Source organism: Lagenorhynchus albirostris, chromosome 2 (assembly GCF_949774975.1).
Source record: "Lagenorhynchus albirostris chromosome 2, mLagAlb1.1, whole genome shotgun sequence".
NCBI classification, from domain to species: Eukaryota; Metazoa; Chordata; class Mammalia; order Artiodactyla; family Delphinidae; genus Lagenorhynchus; species Lagenorhynchus albirostris.
The window spans coordinates 102793388-102812679 of NC_083096.1; the positions used below are offsets into that span (position 1 = coordinate 102793388).

The window sequence follows — 19292 nt, forward strand, 5'->3', positions numbered from 1 at the left end:
ACTGAGCATAATGCCCTTGAGATCCATTCAGTTTTTTACGTGTATCAATAATTCCTTTTTATTGCTAAATAGGATTTCATCGTATGGATGTATTACAGTTTGTTTAACCATTCATACATTGAGGGACATTTGAATTGTTTTCACTTTTTTGCTGCTATGAATAAAACTACTGTGAACATACATGTACGGGTTTTTGTATAGACATAAGTTTTTATTTATCTGGGTAAATGCCCAAGAAAAAGATTGCTGGGTCTGATAGAAAGTTCAAGTTTACTTTTATAAGAAACTGCCAAACTATGTTCCATAGTGGCTATACCAGTTTTACATCTCACCAGCAATGTCTGAGAGATCTAGTTTCTCTGCATTCTCTCTAGAGAATTGGTATTATCAGTATTTTTTACGTGTGTAGGGATATACCATTGTGTTTTTAATTTGTATTTCCCTAATGGCTAATGAGGTTGAACATCTTGTCATGTACTTATTTGTCGTTAATATTTCTTCTTCACTGAAATGTCTGTTCATGTCTTTTGCCCATTTTCTGATTGGTTTGTTTTACTTTTGAGTTTTGAGAGTTCTTTGTATATGTTAGATGTAAGACTTTTGTCTAATATGTGGTTTACAAATATTTTCTCTCAGTTCATAGCTTGTCTTTTCATCTTCCTAACAGGGTCTTTCACAAAACAAAGATTTTTACTTTTGATGAGGTCTAATTATCAAATTTTCTTTCATGAATCGTACTTTTGTCATCACATCTAACAACTTTCATCTAGTCCTAGATCCCAAAGATTTCCTCATGTTTTCTCATAATAGTTTTATAGTTTTATGTTTTACATTTAAATGTGTGAGTCATTTTGAATCAGTTTTTATATCAGGTGTGAGGTTTAGATGAAGGCTCATTTTGCCTACGGATGCCCAGCACAGTGTGCTAAAAACAAATAAACAAACCTTTCCTTCCTCCACTGAATTGCTTTTCCCCTTCATTAAAAATCAGTTGGAATTCTTTTTTTTTTTTAAAAAAAAGAAGTTATTAGTTGGGTGTATTTGTGTTTATCGTTTCCTGGAATCTCTGTTGCATTCATCTCTGAGTCTTTTCCTCTGCTAATAGCACATTGCTGTGTTTGCTATAGCTGTATATAGTAAATCTTAACTTCTGGTAGAGTGATTTCTCCCACTTTATTTTTCTTTTTCAAAATTGTCTTAGATATTCTAGTTCCTTTGCCTTTCCATAAAAAGTGTAGAATAAGCTTGTCTATGTATACAACAGAATTCTGCTGGGATTTTGATAAGACTTGCATTATATGTATAAATCAGTTTTGGGGAAATTGACATCTTCACTATATTGAGTCTTCCAATCCATGGACATGGTATGCTTCTCCATTTATTTAGATCTCCTTTTATTTTGTTTATCCAAGTTTTGTAATTTTCAGCATCAAGATCATGTACACGTTTTTAAAATTAATACCTTGGTATTTTACTTTTTTGGAATAATTGTAAGTTATAAATGGTATTGTGTTTTTAATTTTGGTTTCTACATGTTCGTTGCTAACATATCAAAATACGATTGAGTTTTGTTTGTCTCATATCCTGAAATCTTGCTTTTTTAAATAGATTTTCTAGACAATCATATGTCCTGCAAATAGAAAAAATTTTATTTCTTCTCTTCCAACTAGTATATAATTTGTTTCCTTTTCTTACCTTATTGCACTGGCTAGGACTTCTAGTGTTATGTTTAATATGAATGATGAGAGCAGACAATTTGTCTCTTTTCCAATTTTAGGGAAAAAGCTTTCATTCTTTTACCACTAAGTATGGTGTCAACTGTAGGTTTTTTATAGATGCTCTTTGTCAAATTGAAGAACTTTCCCTTCTCTGTTAGTCAGGGTTCTCCAGAAAAACTGAACCAAAATCAATGGGATAGGATTTTACTCAGCCTTTTTGTTCTATTCAAGTGTTCGGTTGATTGGATGAGGACCGTCCACATTAGGGAGGACAATGTGCTTTACTCAGTCTACTGATTCAAATGTTAATCTTACCCCAAAATACCCTCACAGACATATGTTTCACCAAATGTCTGGGCACCCATGGTCCAGTCAAGTTGACACATAAAATTAACCATTACAACCTCTATTCTTAATTTATTGAGAATGTTTTTATTAATGACAATAGAAAAATTAATGTATTAATGACAAAATGAACTTTGTTACAAGTTCTTTTTGCATTGATTGATACAATCATAATTTTTTGTTAGCTATTGATACAGTACGTTACATTGAGTGATTTTCAAATATTGAAACAGGCTTGCATTCCCTGAATAAATCCCACCTGATCATGTTGTTTAAACATTTTTATATGGATTTCATTTGCTAATAATTCGTGTGAATTTTTATGATGATATTCATGAGGGATATTTGTCTTTGGCTTTTTGTTTTGTACTATTTTTGTCTGATTTTGGTATTGAAATTAAACTGGCCTTATAAAATGACTCACCCTCTTTGTTTTCTGGAAGAGACTGTTTAGAATTTATGTTAAAGCTTTTTTAAATGTTTGGTAAAATTCTCCAGTGAAACCATCTAGTCCTGGAGATTTCTTTTTCAGAAGTGTTTAGCTACAGATTATATTTCTTTAATAGACATAGGATTATTCAGATTCTCTGTCTCATATTGGGTGAATTTTAGTAGTTTGTGGTTTTCAAGGAATTATTCCATTTCATCTAAATTGTCAAGTTTATGTGCACAGAATTGTAATGTTCCCAGTTGTCCTCTTTTACAGCTTTAGGATCTGTGGTTATAGCCTTGGTTTCATTCTTGATATTGGCAAGTTCTGTTTTCTCTCTTTTTATATTTGTCAGTCTTGCTAGAGACTTACCAATTTTATTGATGTTTTCAGAGTCAGCTTTTTGTTTCATTTATTTTCTCTTATCTTTACTATTTCCTTTCTTGTGGTTGTTTGGGTTCATTTTGCCCTTCTTTTTCTAGTTTCTTAAGGTAGGGGCTTAGATTATTGATTGAAGACCTTTCCTCTTTTCTAATGTAAGCATTTAGTGTTATAAATTTCTGTTTCATCACTGCTATAGCATCATCCTACAAATGTAGGTATGTTATATTTTCATTTGGTTCTAAGTATTTTTTATATCCTTTGATACTTCTTCTTTGACCCATGGATTATTTAGAGTGCTTTAATTTCTAAGTATTTGGAGATTTTTTTCCTATTATCTTTTTGTTATTGATTTCTAGTTTGATTCCATTATGGTCAGAGAACATACTCTTTTCTTTATATATGTTAAGGTAAAGTGTTTTTTTTTTGTTGTTTGTTTTTTGTGGTATGCGGGCCTCTCACTGTTGTGGCATCTCCCGTTGCGGAGCACAGGCTCCGGACGCGCAGGCTCAGCGGCCATGGCTCACGGGCCCAGCCGCTCCGCAGCATGTGGGATCCTCCCGTACCGGGGCACAAACCCATGTCCCCTGCATCGGCAGGTGGACTCTCAGCCACTGCGCTACCAGGGAAGCCCTGTTAAGGTAATGTTTTATGATCCAGGATACAGTCTATCTTGGTGAATATATTGTCCATGGGTGCTTAAAAAGAACGTGTATTCTGCTGTGTGGTGTGTTGTGTAATTGCCCATTAGATCCTGTTGCTGAATGATGTTACTGAGCCCTTCTATATCTTTGCTGATTTTCCATCTAATAGGTCTACAGATAACTGTGAGAGACATGGAACATTTCGTTAGCCCTTCTAAAACCATGTCTAAATGGTCTCATTGATCTTGGCCCTTCATAATTCGTTCTATCCCCTTTTGCCCCTAGTGTAATGTACGTATTGATCCCACAGTCATATGAATTTTAAGTAGTCCTTGTAGTTCACTGTTTTGTCTCTCAAAACCTCAATATTTCTTCTCTATTGTGTCTTTTTAGTTTCTCCTAAAAGTAGGAGTCTTTGAATCGTTCTTTGAATAAGTGGGCTGATCTCATACTCTCTTGAAAATATATTCCTGAGAAGAAATTTGTTTGTTTCAAGGTGAGGAAGAGAACGTTGAATTTGTTAGGTTGCTGATCATTAAACTAAAGTAAGAGGAATGCTCATGTTGAGGGGGAAAGATCTGTAAAGTTCTTGAGGGTAAAGGCCATGTATTTGTGTGTTTCCCATGGTCCCTTCCTAGAAAAGTGCCTTCCACATATTTGTGGAATGACTTAAAAATAAATGAATGAATACTGAATGATGTGAGTCATCCCCAAAACAAAGACACCCGCTCCCTAAACTGGTATTCTTCTCAGGCTTTATTAAGAGTCTGAAAAACCAGAAGCGTTTCCCAAGTCTGAAGTGTTTGATTACTGGCTTCCTTCCAGCCTGGCTGTGGTTAAATGAAATACTCAAAGAAAGAACTCTGCATGTAAAAATGAAACCTAATTTAATTTTTAATCAAGTAAAAAAATAAATTTCAGATTCTACATGTATAACAAACTGGAAAGAAATGGACCATTTCATCCTAATACTCTGCCTTTTTGCCTGAAGCTGAGGCTGATTTAATTCACTATGACAAATTTAGATGTATTTATTACATGTACACTCGTGCTTTGTATGAAAGAAAGCCATTATTTTACTTAGTCATTTTTTTCCATGTTCTGTATCCAGTTTGAGCTGTGAAATGCCTAAGTTCATAGCAGTAGCAAGTTGATGACATGGATAATGGGTTGTTGTCCATAAATGGGATACTATGATTTTTTCTTTTAATTAGGTATTTTCTGTGGTGAGCCACAACTGGATGGAACTGGGATTACCACTGTTTGCATAGTATATAAAATTTTTATTGCCCTGTTGATTGACATGTGTTTCAAACATTAAGAAGAATCAATTAACTTCTTGTTGATATGCCAGAACCCTTACAGGAACTTTGTTTTTCCCCTTAATTGCTGTTGGTTTGATTCTCTTTATGTAATGACCTTCATCTGGTATTATATTTTTTGGTGATCAAAACCTTTATAGCATGTTCAAAGGAAACTTAGCTAGACAAAGAAAAGGTCAGCCGGCCCAAGATGCCTATCTATAAATGGAGTTAAGTGAGAATAAGATTTTTCAAGCCAAGTCAAATAAGAAACAATTAGATCGCAATCATCTACTGCTTCTTGTTTTCCAAGATTAATGAAATCATACTTGGGAGCCATTTGTTTAAGCTTGTTCAGTTCCTGTCCCTCTGTTGACCAGTCCTCTGTAACACATTAAAATAATACCAAGTGTTACTTTTTCCCAGTTTGTATTTCCCCTCCTTACATGTACTGTAAATTTAGCAGCTTTCATAAAGATACAGAAGAACCAGCTCTGTATTGTACGTTCATTTAGCGAGTCTGATGAAGGTCAGAGTCCACCGTGAGGAGTGATTTTATGTGAAAATCCTCCCACATATCTGGTTTCTTATGACTGACAAACTGCATTTCCCAGCTGCATGGTGAAATTGCCAGCTGTGCCACTGATACATTGGCTGGGTGACAACCTGTAGCTACTTCCATCCACAAATGAGGTATTTAATTTAAATGTTATGGTTTCTGTTTCACATTTTGAATGACCTTAGAACAAAATCTGTGTCAAAATTAGGCTGTATATTATCAGTTAGAGATGGCTTTGAATTATTTTTCTTTTTCTCCACTTTGGGGGAGTTCTCTGAAGCTTGAAAATGATTTTTCTTTCTTTTCCGAGTTGATCCTTTTTCCACTTGGCAAACGTTACGTTTTTCCTCTCTGCAGAAGCCAGTGTGGCTTTGCCTACCGTTTTTCTCTTGTTTCGCTTTGCCTGCATCACTCTCTGAGTTGTCACTGTTTCAGCCCATTACAGGCACATATGAGATCTGGGCCTGGTGGGGCCTCTTCCTTTCAAGGTGAAAGCTAGTGTGTTTTCCTAAGAATAACAATGTGGCTACAGTGAAAACAGAAGTAAAAGTTGAAGGTAAAGAAATTCAGTTGTGAAAGGATGAGAATAAGGGAAGCAAGCATGATGGAAACAAAGCTGTTTTCCAAGAAAGGACTGATACGTAATCAGAGACAATGAACTCAGAGAGACCTGGCCTTGTACAAAAAGGTGATGGGGGCACTAGTGGCTAAGTGAGAACAGAGGGTGGGATCAAGAGAAAGGAAATCTTTGAAATGATCTTCAATTTAAATAATGATTCCTGGAAGCAGCCAGTTTCACAGCCTTACGGTGCCTATTTTAAAGTTTCATGTGAATCAGCGTAGCTCTATTTTTATAGTATCTGAAAATCACTAAAGTGCTGTTTTTGTTTAGAATTTTAAAAATCTCCCTTTGGTCCGAAGGAAAAAAGAAAAGAAAGGAGCACAATCAGAGCACAAATAATTGAGTATGGAATGTGAGAGCTTAGGAAGGGCTGCTGCAATCCAAGTCAAGTGGAGTCATTAAAGATTTGGAGATGTCTGGAACTCGAGTTGCTGTGGAAGAAGTAGCTTGGGGAGGTTTTTGTTTTTTGTTTTTTGTTTTTGTTTGTTTACTATTTTTATTTAAAATTAACATGTCAAGATTATGTTAATTTTACAAATAGATTGATAATTTTTAAACCTAGTCTCTGAAATATTTTATAAAGTCAGCTGTAAGACACATCCTAGACAAATCTAAGACACTACTAGATTTCAAATGTGAAGCTAAACTCATCAAGGCCTTCAATAATTAAATAATCATTAAATGATTAATAATTATTAAATAATTTACATAAGCAAAATAAGTAGACCAAGGCATCAGACATTTTAAAAGCAATCTAAAAAGCAGAGGAACAATATGTTTTTCAAAACTCAATGAGAGAAAGTGTAAACCAGTGATTTTATATTCAGCTAAAGTGTCCTTCAAAGACCAAGGCACTGAAAAAACAATATTCAGCACATAAAAACTTAAGGAATTCTGCATTCATCAGCCTTTCCTAAGGAAACTACTAATGAATGACATCAACCAACCAAAAGATGATTGGGAAGACTTCAGCAAAAAGACAGATGGTCAACATTTTAAATTCTATAAATGTACGCGTAAGAATAAAACAGAGGTGGAATGAAGGTGATACACTAATGCACAAAGGTTATGTATTGTGATAAATTTGAAATAAGGCAACTGAAATATGAGAGAGAAAGAAAAGGAAAGAGAGAAATGAAAAAGCTTATTGTTGTACGGGCAATAGGTGGACATTAAAAGATACTGAAAATAACTGATATATATACTGAAAATAACTGATAAACCTGACAGTAAAGAATAAAATAATAAAACAGAAGCCTAAGCCAGATTTAAAAACCAATATAAAGAAAGAAAATTGCAGAGAAATATAACTCATAAATGTCAATTCAAAATCACTAAGTAAAATATTTGCATACAGAATCTGACACCACATTAAAGAAAATAATACACCATAATCAAGTGGAGTTTATTGCAGGAATATGAGGTTGTTTTAATGTTAGTTAATCCATTAACATCATATGCCATATTAACAAGTGTAGGAGAAAAAGGTCATATAGCTATATTAACAGATACTTAGCAAGTCTGACAAAATTCAACACCCATTATGAGCGAAATATTCAAGAAAATTGGACATGAGTAACATGAGAAATACTTAGCATGATAATATATAATAATATTTTATATATGTGTATATATATAAGAAGAAATGCAGGCAGTTTCTTAATTGGAAAACACTAGAGGCATTTGCTTGGGGAGTTTTTGAAATTTGAATGCAAACTGTGAACTCCTTGAGGAAAGGTAAGATGTGTTACTCATCTTGGCAATCCTAGCACTTATTAAAGTTCTCGGGGGCATGTAGGATTTCAGTAAATATTGAAGGAGAGAAGTTGGGTAGAAGGAATATAGGAAGGAAAGAGAGAAGCTATTAAAACTTAGTGATGACTGCTTAGCACTTTTAAGGGGGTGGAAAAAATAGAACAGGGGAAAAAGCATTGCATAACTGCTCCTTGGCTAACCTTTGCACCGACTGAATTAATCCCTGGAATTCATCTAAGGATTTTCTTGATAGCACGTTTCTGAAGTGTTAAATATTGTCTTTGTCGAAGCAATCAAAAGGAAATGGCAAAAATTTCTCTTTCATCTCAAGCAGAATACAGTTGCTTTACTTTTTTTATTGAGATGAAATTCACATAACATAAAATTAACCATTTTAAAGTGTACAGTTCAGTAGCATTTAGTACATTCACGGTGTTGGACACCACCTGTATTAGATTCCAAAACATTTTCATCAACAGTTGCTTTACTTTAATGCCTGAGTATCATGAAACCACTTAGAGTTTTTTACTTTATTTTATTATTTATTTATTTATTCTTTTTGGGGGTACGCGGGCCTCTCACTGTTGTGGCCTCTCCCGTTGCGGAGCACAGGCTCCGGATGCGCAGGCTCAGCGGCCATGGCTCACAGGCCCAGCCGCTCCGCGGCATGTGGGATCTTCCCGGACCGCGGCACGAACCCGTGTCCCCTGCATCGGCAGGCGGACTCTCAACCACTGCGCCACCAGGGAAGCCCCTTTTTACTTTATTTTAAAAAGAAGACTGAAACCTAGTCAGTGTTTTCTAACAGCCTCTGGAGACTAAATGCCATCTTCTTCATAGTCTGTCTTTTAAATTTCTCATTTCCCTCCCCACGAATCATTGGGTAAAACTTACCTCTTTAGGCTGGCATTTCCTCTTTGGTAGTTTGTTTTTTGGTGATTTCTTTTTCTCCTGGCCTCCTGGTATAATTCTTACTTTTTGTAACGTGAATACAGCGAAGCCTCCTGGTCAAGGATTTCTTTTTCTAGTGCTAAACATATTGGAAATTCAATCAGCTCCAGAAAGCTTATCACTTCTCTACATGGAGCATGAGATTGAGATTCCGCTTACACCAGGACAGCATTCTATAGGAGATGTAAGTCAGGTGCTTCTCATCTTCCATGGATCCTTGCCACAGGATAAAAAGGGCAAACTCTGATTTTCTCTAAGACACGTGGACAAATAATTATAAAAATATTCAAAAGGACCTTATAATCAGGGATGAGGAAACTGTGATTACTCTAGATTTACTAAAGGAAGGAATAAACACCTTACAAATTTCAAACGTTGTAGCTTACAGAAAAAGAAATTTTAGCATTATTGTTTAGAGGAGTGAAAATGGTCCAATTAGAAACAGGTTAGAGAGCTTGAGAGCTCTCTTAAAAATAGCAAAACATTCCCTGCTGATAAGACCTTTGAATTACAGAAAGAACATGTCATGATTGATCATTCCTTTTAAGAAATGTGAACAGCAGATTTATAAGTTTCGTATGTATATGATGTCAAAATTTCCATATTCTGCCGTAAAGAATGAAATCTGCAGTGAGGTCAGCTGTAGAATTGCAAAGGGCAGCAAATTCCATTTGTTAGCAGAATACCGTCTTGCATTCTTGGTCTTCCTGAAATCATACTTAAGCCATTTATACTAATCTTTGACAAAGCAGTTTTTAAAAAATGTTTATAGCTGACAGTTTGTGAAAACAGGTTTGTACTTATGGGCTAAATAATTACTTTTCTCTAAAGACAGGTGTGTCATGCTCAAATCAGTTGTGTCCACATCTTCAAAGCTCCAGATGCTATTTTTCAAAAGATTTGCTTACACAATACAGTATTTTGTAGATAAGTCTCATTAGTGGAGGCAGTGCCCACAGCTCAGGGGACTTAGTCTGTTGCTGTTTTATTATTCCCAAGCCAACTTTCCTGTTTCAGCTTTTCAAGGAGCCATGATTCATCTCTGTGAAGTCATACAGGGAGAAAAAAAATCCCTCCTTGCTCAATACGAAGGGAGAAGAGAATTGGGGTGGGGTCGAGGCTGGGAGTGGGTGGGAGTATGGATTTCCCTCCCTCTGTGGGAACTAGGTGAGGCTTGTGTGTGGCGCAAACTTCCAGTCTTCAGGTCACGAAGAAGAGTTCCTCATTTTTGTTATATAGGTTTCATCAAGAATTCATTTTGCGTATTTGCTTTACATTTTTTTCTGAAAGTTTCCACATTATTGTTTTCTCTGGCTTGCATCCACTATACCTTGATCGTGGTAGAGGAGGAAATATGCCATACTGGGAATCAGGATGTTTTTGGTTTTGCTCTCAGCTTTGTGAATAATTAGGCATGTGACTCGAAGCTAATCACTTAGCCTGTCTGAGCTTAGCCTCTCCTCCAATCAAACGGGAATAATAGGAAGGCACAGTAGGCAGAGCACAGATGTCAGATCCACTTGCTTTTGAACAGGCCACTCCCTCTGCCGGGAAGGTGATTGATTCCCTACCATTCAAAACCACTAACTCCTGCTCACCTGGTGTCTGAATGACTGGCGCTGGTTGGAGCTCCTGCACCTCATAATATCTTAGATAGAGTGGATGCCCAAAACATATTTTTTAAATTATGATGATGACTTAGCTCTGAGAGTATTTCTGGGGTTCCTCATAGTTTATTTAAGGAACACCTGTCACCCATACACACGCATTCGAAAGCTTGGCTATCCTTCTGTCCCGCCCTATACAGCAGCGTTCTCTCTTCTGTCTCTTTTTGTACTTTGACCTTTCTTTCTCTTTCTTCCTCTTTCTCACTTACACCTCTGCCCTCCCATTGGGATTCATGTTGATGGCCCCGGGGTTTGGCCCATTATCTTCCACTTTTCTCCGGCTGCCTTGATCAACTTCTGCTGCAGAAATTCTTCTTCCCTTAGGTCTCTTAGGAGATAGAACTTTTTTTTTTTTTGGCTGTGCTGTGCAGCATGTGGGATCTTAGTTCCCTGACCAGGGATCGAACCTGTGCCCCCTGCATTGGGAGCATGGAGTCCTAACCACTGGACCACCAGGGAAGTCCCGGATAGAACTAAATTTTAAGTTTTCATAAGTCTCCCAGTTTTTTGTCCCTGAATTAGCACACTCACCTTTGTTTTAAGGGCTCTCTTACTACTGACTATAGGAAACAGATGGGTATTGACAAAAGTTGTAAGCATTATCAGAGTTAGATGTATAAGAGCTTATGCATTACTGATAGACTTTATTCAAATAAAATGGCTAAGGTCTTTCTCAATGCCTTTTCTTTGTCTACTTCAGTGAGCCCTTTTTAAAATATTTAAGACTAGGCCTCCTGCGTTCTCTTTTTTTATCAGCTAATTCTGAAGCAAATTGATGATCTTGGATCACAAGTAGATACAAACATGTTTTGTCTGATTCACATAGCTGGTCGGCATTGGTACCACATGGTTGTTTCAGGTATTTCATGTTGCACAAAAATCCATATTTCTGGCTCTTTTTGAAAAATTGGAAGGGCAGGCGACTGCAGGGCAGGTATCACCTAGAGCTGAGTCGTGACTGCTCTGTCTGGGGTACATGCTCTCTTACCTCTGGTTGTTTCGTTTATATAGGTTCCCTGAGCGGATTTTGTTTGTGTTCAGCTTTCATGCCTTTCCCAGCAACAAAAATGGGCGGTAGCAGTGCGAAAGGGTGGTTTGAAGGCCTCATCCACATGGGGGGCTAAATGCAGGCTATGCACGTGAAGGCGGTGGGCTCGCTGTGCACAGTGGCAAGACAAACCTGCCGCCCCTGAGCCCTTCCTCCTTAAAGTCCTGGAGCTGCCACTGCTCTTGTGGCAGAACTATTTATTAGATTATTTATATCCTGGTGGATTTCTGTATACAGCAATCAATGCGTGTCTCATATTCCCCCTCCTCTTTTTATTAGAACAGTCATATTAAGTCATTCCCTGGTGGGGAATCCACTTGTACTCTTAGAATCATAAACTTACACGGATAATACCTTAGCAATCATTTAATCCCACATCCTCTTTATAAAGTTTAGATAATAAGTTCTAAGACTTTAACTTTATAAAGTTTAACTTTATAAAGTTCTAAGACTTTTAACTTTATAAAGTTAAGATAATAAGTTCTAAGACTTGTCTCGAGTCTTAGAACTAATAGCAAAGCATGGATGAAAAACCCAGTTCTTCTCACTCCCAGCTCCAGGCTCAGCTCTAGACCACACTACAAATGAAACATAGATTTCTTTCCTCTCTAAGAGCAACCAAGTGTGTACTCTCTACATGAAACAAAGGAAATGGGCTTGGGCAGCATGTATAGTAAGGTTCAGAATCTAGGTCTGCCATTCTAATATTTGGGCAAGCTTAAGTGAGCTATTTGATCTCCATAAACTTCCTTTTCCTCATCTGTATAACAGAGACCATGAAACCTACTTCATAGTCTTATGTGAATATAACTAGTATGTACGCAAGGGGCCTCCATGGTAGGTTCCTAGGTCCTTCTCACCCCTATATCACCAGGTTCAATATTCTCTTCCAAAAATTGAGAGGCTAACAAGGAGTTAATAAATATTTTTAAACTTAAGCCAAGGAATGTCTGCACAGTGCCCAGTTTGGATGACGTGGTATGTCTAACTGTTTTCATGTTGATTTTCATGCCACAGTGAGCCCCTTCAGGCATGAAAACAACCAAGGATTATTTGCTTCTCTGTCCTTTCCTTCTCGGCCCTCTTGTGTTTTCGTCACATAATCCAGCCTTTCTAAAAGCAGTCTGTCAGGTTCTCTCTCCTACTGGGCCACCGTTCAACGACATCCTTCTGAATCTGCCCCCTCTCAAGGAGGAGCTTGTGGGCATGGGCCTGATTCTCAGTTACACAATTCATATCCTCAATTTCTGGAAGCTTCTTCTGAGCTGTGTCTTGGACTATCAGTCCATCCAGATCTTTCCCACCTGTGAACTCCTCAGACTAACATTTCACTGTCACTGGTCATCTCACTTCCATTCATTTTCTCCTTCCCCAACTTACATTATGAGCACTTTTAGGGCCAAAACCAGTCTTCTGGCTGTATTATTATCCACCAGGGAGCTTAGCAGTGTGTGGGTGCTTAGGGAGGTCTTTGATTAGTAACTGGATTGTAAGGAACTGGAAGACACCATGACAAATACTAGCAGCTCCTGATCCCAGCTGACCCCAGAGTGCTGCACTGTCTTCCTTCTCTGCCAGTTAAATATCTCCTCCTCGGCCACCACCCTCTTTTCCTTCTTAGGTCCCACTCAGAGGTGAATGACATTCAGGGGACCCTTGAACTGCCTCCTGGATCACCTTTATTCTTGTGCCTCTTTCCCTCCCCACTAGCCAGGTGTGCCCCTTCCTCTTAGTTATCAAAGAGCATGGGGGGCTTCCGTGGTGGCGCACTGGTTGAGAGTCCGCCTGCCGATGCAGGGAACACGGGTTCGTGCCCCGGCCCGGGAAGATCCCACGTGCTGCGGAGCGGCTGGGCCCGTGAGCCATGGCCGCTGAGCCTGCGCGTCCGGAGCCTGTGCTCGCAACGGGAGAGGCCACAGCAGTGAGAGGTCCGCGTACCGCAAAAAAAAAAAAAAAAAAAAAAAAAGCATGGGAACTTGGACCTCCCCTCTTCTAAGAGTGCCGTGGCAAGTCTAAAACTGTGCAAAGCTCTCTTCATATTGAAAAGGATTGGGAAGCATAACTAAGCCTGAGGAACTTGGGTCTTCCTCTGCTGTCATTCTGCCAAAATACCCACTTGATTCTTAAGGAAAATGTTATTCGTTGAATTACTTTTTATTTTTTAAGAGGACCTGAAACTATCAATGCAGAATTGCTTTCTGATGCCACTTCTTAGGATCATAAAACCTAGATATCAGAGCAAGATTTTTTTACTGGTTATAATCTGAATCTCTATCCTTTGAAGTCATTTATTCCTGAATTTGTTATTATTTTATAAACTTATTTACAAATAAAAAATTATCTGTAAATAAATTTACAAATAATTGTAATTTGTCTATAAATAACTGTAAATAAATAAATTATTTACAGTGGTGTTATTATTTTACATTGAATAACTGCTGTGAGCTGAGACCTGAGCTGGGCACCACGGAAGAAAGAGGTGACCATGAGAAATGGGTGGCATTCATGCTCAGAAGAGTATATAATTTAGGAAGCAGGCACTGCCCCAAGTCCAGGATTAGGAAGGAGGGATCATGTGAACTGGGATCTGCACTGACGGCCTCAAGGTTCAAGACAGAAACACCAGTGTGATTATTCGGAGGTGTTTTAAATCCCAGGCCCTCTTTTGGTGGTGAGAGCACGTTAATGAGCCATTATCCCGTCGTTCACAAACCACGCAGTGAAGAATATGGCATAAGGCTTCAGGATGTCTGACAGCATAGTTCCAGAAGGCGGGAGCAGCAAATGTACTTCAAAGAACCCAGAACAAATAGCCCTTTAGGTCAGTTTTTAAATCAATAACAGATCGGGCACTACAAGAGGAAGCCTGTTTCCCAGCCAAACAGTGAACAATGCTAAAAGCCCCGCTCCCACAGTCTCTGGGGAGTAATTAGAACTTGTTCAGTAATCAGCCAATTTGGATTTCTGAGAATGATTCTAAACACAAAATGATAAAAGTTGGTAAAGTAAACTAAACTGTTGTTTCATAATCAAGTTTCATAATTTAATTGGAGAATCATAAAGTTAGAAATGCTGGAAGGTTTTTTGTTTTGTTATTTTTAAGGAGAAGTGATTTAAAGGCCATGCTATTAAAATAAAAATAATTCTAAAAATATATGCTGAAGCCTTTTATCTTACTGAGGACCAGAAACAGTAGAATATCCAAGTTGGAGTCCAGTCCTCATTAGACCAATAAATTAGTTTTGGAACTCTGAAGTAGTTGTTTGATTTCTTTTGTCTACAGAGCCAGTGCAGCTTTGGTGGATTGCTTGTTTTAATTGTTGGCAAAACGCTGTAAACATCCAGGTTCTGGTTGCTGTATTTTTATTATAATGCACAGGAAACTTCCATCAGAAGCATTAGAGGGTTAGGATAAATTGTAAATTAACAATAGTTTTTGGTCAAGTTCAAATATGGCCTGTTACTTATCCTGCATTGGAAAAATGAGACAATTCTATGATTACAAATATATGGCAACTAATATCTTTGATGAGAGGGAAAGATTCTCCTGGATTGTTTTTTGTTTTATTTTTTCGTTTAATCAACAGCGCAGACACAGAGTTGGACAATATCTTACCAAATTATACTTTTTCCTATGATGTCACTTTTGATCTTTAAGGTTCCTTCCAGCTTCGAGTCTTTGATTCACTGATTCTAATTTGATATACTAGGAAATTCCACCAAAGCAGGGCTGCCTGGTACAGGCCCTGTTGACCCTGGAGTATAGTTGTTCTCAAGGGGAAATCCAGTGTATGATGATGTAGTGTGTGACTGACCTGCAGAGAGGATTGCCTGATTAGAGGTACCTCAGAACTTGCCCTAACGCTGTCAGCATAGCCTTGGTGACCACCGAATCTGGCATTTGTATTTTTTTAGTAACAAATGTGGAGGACTCATTATTACTTAATGAGCAGCAAAATCTTACTGGGCTCTACTATAATAACTTGGTAGCTTTCTCTAATAAGACAATACAACTGGAAAATAGTTGATATAAGTTTAATTCCAACTATACTTCTCACCAAGTTGGATGGTATAGTATTTCCCTAAACTAGAGATTTTGGATTACCATGACATTCACCAAAAGATCCAAACCATGTTTACATGGAAGTTCATATGATGAAATAATAATTAAAATTCACTTTTTTAAAAACTTTTTATTGTATAGTGGAGTATAGCCGATTAACAATGTTGTGATAGTTTCAGGTGCACAGCAAAGGGACTCAGCCATAAATATACATGTATCCATTCTCCCCCAAACTTTTTATCACTTTTACTCATTAGAAGTGAAGGCTAAAACGATCAAATTTAGTTTTTGAATTTCAATAATAAGGAATAATAAAGAATCTTAATCCTGTTTTATATGGAAGTAATTAGTATCTTTAGGTTTCTAGGCTAATTTATTTATTTATTTATTTATTTTGCGGTACGCGGGCCTCTCACCGTTGTGGCCTCTCCCGTTGCGGAGCACAGGCTCCAGACGCGCAGGCTCAGCGGCCATGGCTCACGGGCCCAGCCGCTCCGCGGCATGTGGGATCTTCCCGGACCGGGGCACGAACCCGTGTCCCCTGCATCGGCAGGCGGACTCTCAACCACTGCGCCACCAGGGAAGCCCTAGGCTAATTTAGATGCACCCCCCATTCCTCATTCTTTTCTTTTTTTTGAACTTTATTTATTTTTTTATACGCCTCATTCTTTTCTGAGTTGGCTTTCTGATCATAGTGTGGCCCTCTGGCCACACAGTATTCTAAGTTTATGATAAGAACAATTCCTCTGACTTTATTCAATTTCTTTGTTTATATAATGAAGCATGTTGCTTGTTTATGTTTCTGCTAGGCCCTGTTGGAATTTTCTCTTCCAAATTTGTAGAACTTTTCTCTAAATATGGAAGGATATGGTGATATATTTTTCCCTTCCAGTCAATAAGAACTTTCTTTTCTTTGTAGAACTTAGGAATGGCAAAAAGAACTAACTCATTCTTGTGGTATTTTCTAAATCCATAATACACAAATGAGTAGTCACATGGCTGATAGAAATATCAGTATACTGTAGCTTGTTGTTTCTTTCTCTCACTTTTTTTTTTTAAGTAGATTTTATTTTTTAGAGCAGTGTTAGGTTTACAGCAAAATTCAGCATAAGGCACAGAGATTTCCCATTTACCCTCTGCCCCCACAGATGCATAGCCTCCCCCGTCATCACCGTCCCTCACCAGAGTGGTACATTTGTTACAGTTGATAAACCTACATCGACACCTCATTTTCACCCAAAGCCCTGATATTTATATTATTCTTCACTCTTGGTGTTACACATTATATATTTTACAAATATATAATGACATGTATCTGCCATTATATTATCATGCAGCGTAGTTTCACTGCCTTAAACATACTCTGTGCTTTGCTTATTCATTCCTCACTGCCCCAGCTCCTGACAATCACTGAATTTTTTTTTTACTATCTTTATATAGTTTTGCCTTTTCCAGAATGTCATATAGTTGCAATCATACAGTATGTAGCCTTTTCAGATTGACTTCTTTCAGGTGGTAATATGCAGTTAAGTTTCTTCCATGTCTTTCCATGGCTTGATAACTCATTTCTTTTTAGTGCTGAATAATATTCCATTGTCTGGTTGTACCACAGTTTAGTTATCCATTCACCTGCTGAAGGATACCTTGGTTGCTTTCAAGTTTTGGCAATTGTGAATAAAGCTGCTATAAACATCTGTGTACAGGTTTTTGCGTATACATAAGTTTTTAATCCCTTGGGTAAATTCCAAGAAGCACAGTTACTGGGTCATATGGTAAGAGTATGTTTAATTATCTGAGAAACTGCCAAACTGCCTTCCAAAGCGCTGGACCATTTTGCATTCCCACCAACAATGAATGAGAGTCCCTGTTGCTCCACATCTTCATCAGCATTTGATGTTGTCAGCGTTCTGGATTTTGGCCATTCTTATGGGTTTGTACTGGTCTCTCATTGTTTTAATTTGCATTTCTCTAATGACATATGATGTGGAGCATCTTTTCACCTGCTTATTTGCTGTCTGTGTGTCTTCTTTGATGAAGTGTCTGTAAAGATCTTTGGCCCGTTTCTTAGTCGGTTTATTCATTTTCTCATTGTTGAGCTTTAAAAGTTCTTTGTATATTTAGGATAACAGTCCTTTATCAGATATATCTTTTGCAAATATTTTTTCCCAGTCTGAGGCTTGTCTTCATTTTCTTGATAATGTCTTTTAAAGAATAGAAGTTTTTTATTTTAATGAAGTCCAACTTTTCAGTTGTTTCTTTCATGGATTGTGCCTTTGGTATTATATCTAAAAAGTCATTGCCAAACCAAAGGTTGTATAGAGTTTCTGTGTTATGTTCTAGGAATTTCATGGTTTTGCATTTTACCTTTAGGTCTATGATCCATTTTGAGTTAGTTTTTGTGAAGGGTGTAAGATCTGTCTAGATTCTCTCCTTTTTTTTTTTTTTTTTGCATGTAGATGTCCAGTTTTTCCAGCATCATTTGTTGAAAAGACTGTCATTGTTCCATTGTGTTGCCTTCACTCTGTTGTCAAATATCAGTATTTATGTGGCTTTATTTCTGGCTCTCTATTCTGTTCTTTTGACATACTTGTCTCTTCTTTCACCAATACCACACTGTCTTGATACTGTAGCTTTATTGTAAGTACAAAGTCAGTACGTACTTATTGAAGTCAGGTAGTGTCAGTCCACTAACTTGGTTCTTCTTCAATATTATGTTGTCTGTTCTGTGTCTTTTGCCTCTCCATATAAACTTTAAAATTAGTTTGTTGATATCCACAAAATATTGATAATTTGTTGGGAATTTGACTAAGATTGTATTGAACCTATAGATCAAATTGGGAAGAACTGACATCTTGGTAATACTGAGTCTTCCTATCCATGAACATGGAATATATCTTTCATTCTTATTTGATCCTGTTTTTCAGAGTTTTATAGTTTTCCTCATATAGATCTTATACATATTTTGTTAGATTTATGTCTAAGTATTTCATTGTTTGGGGTGCTGTTGTAAATGGTTATGTGTTTTTAATTTAAAATTCCAATTGTCCAATAGAAAAGTGATTGGCTTTTGTGTATCAACCTTATATCCTATAACCTTGCTATAATCACTTATTAGTTCTAGGAATTTTTTGGTCATTTCTTTCAGATCATGCCATCTGCCAACAAAGACAGTTTTACTTCTTCCTTCCCAATTAGTACACCTTTTATTTCCTTTTCTTATCCCGTTACATTAGCTAGGACTTTATAGTATAATGTTGAAAAGGAGTGATGAAAGGGGACATCCCTGCCTTGTTTCTGATCTTAGTGGAAAAGCTCCTAGTTTCTCACCATTAAGTATAATGTTAGCTGTAGGTTTTTTGTAGATATTTTTTATCAAATTGAGGAAGTTCCCCCTCTATTCCTAGTTTACTAAGAATTTTTTTTTTAATCATGAATGGATTTGGATTTTATCAAATGCTTCTTTTCTCCATCCATTAATATGATCATGTGATTTTTCTTCTTTAGCCTGTTGTTGTGATAGATTACATGAACTGATTTTCAGATGTCGAACCAGACTTGCATACATGGAATAAATCCCACTTGATTGTGGTGTATAATTATTTTCAAACACTGTTGGATTCAATTTGCTAATATTTTGTTGAGAATTTTTGCATCTGTGTTCGTGAGAGATATTGATCTATAGTTTTCTTGTAAAGTCTTTGTCTGGTTTTGGAACTAGGGAAATTCTGGCCTTGTAGAATGAGTTAGGGAGTATTCCCTCCAGTTCTATCCTCTGAAAGAGATTGTAGAGAAATGGTATAATTTCTTT

General features: G+C 37.2%; 1 protein-coding gene and 1 non-coding gene across 3 annotated transcripts in view; one reads left to right on the forward strand and one right to left on the reverse strand.

Moving 5' to 3' along the window:
• Positions 1-19292, forward strand: part of ALG14 (ALG14 UDP-N-acetylglucosaminyltransferase subunit) — a 104427-nt gene that overhangs the window by 51456 nt on the left and 33679 nt on the right. The gene's annotated exons all lie outside the window — the stretch shown is intronic.
• TRNAW-CCA (transfer RNA tryptophan (anticodon CCA)) lies at positions 10760-10832 on the reverse strand. Its single transcript has one exon. It is a non-coding gene; the product is annotated as a tRNA-Trp (tRNA).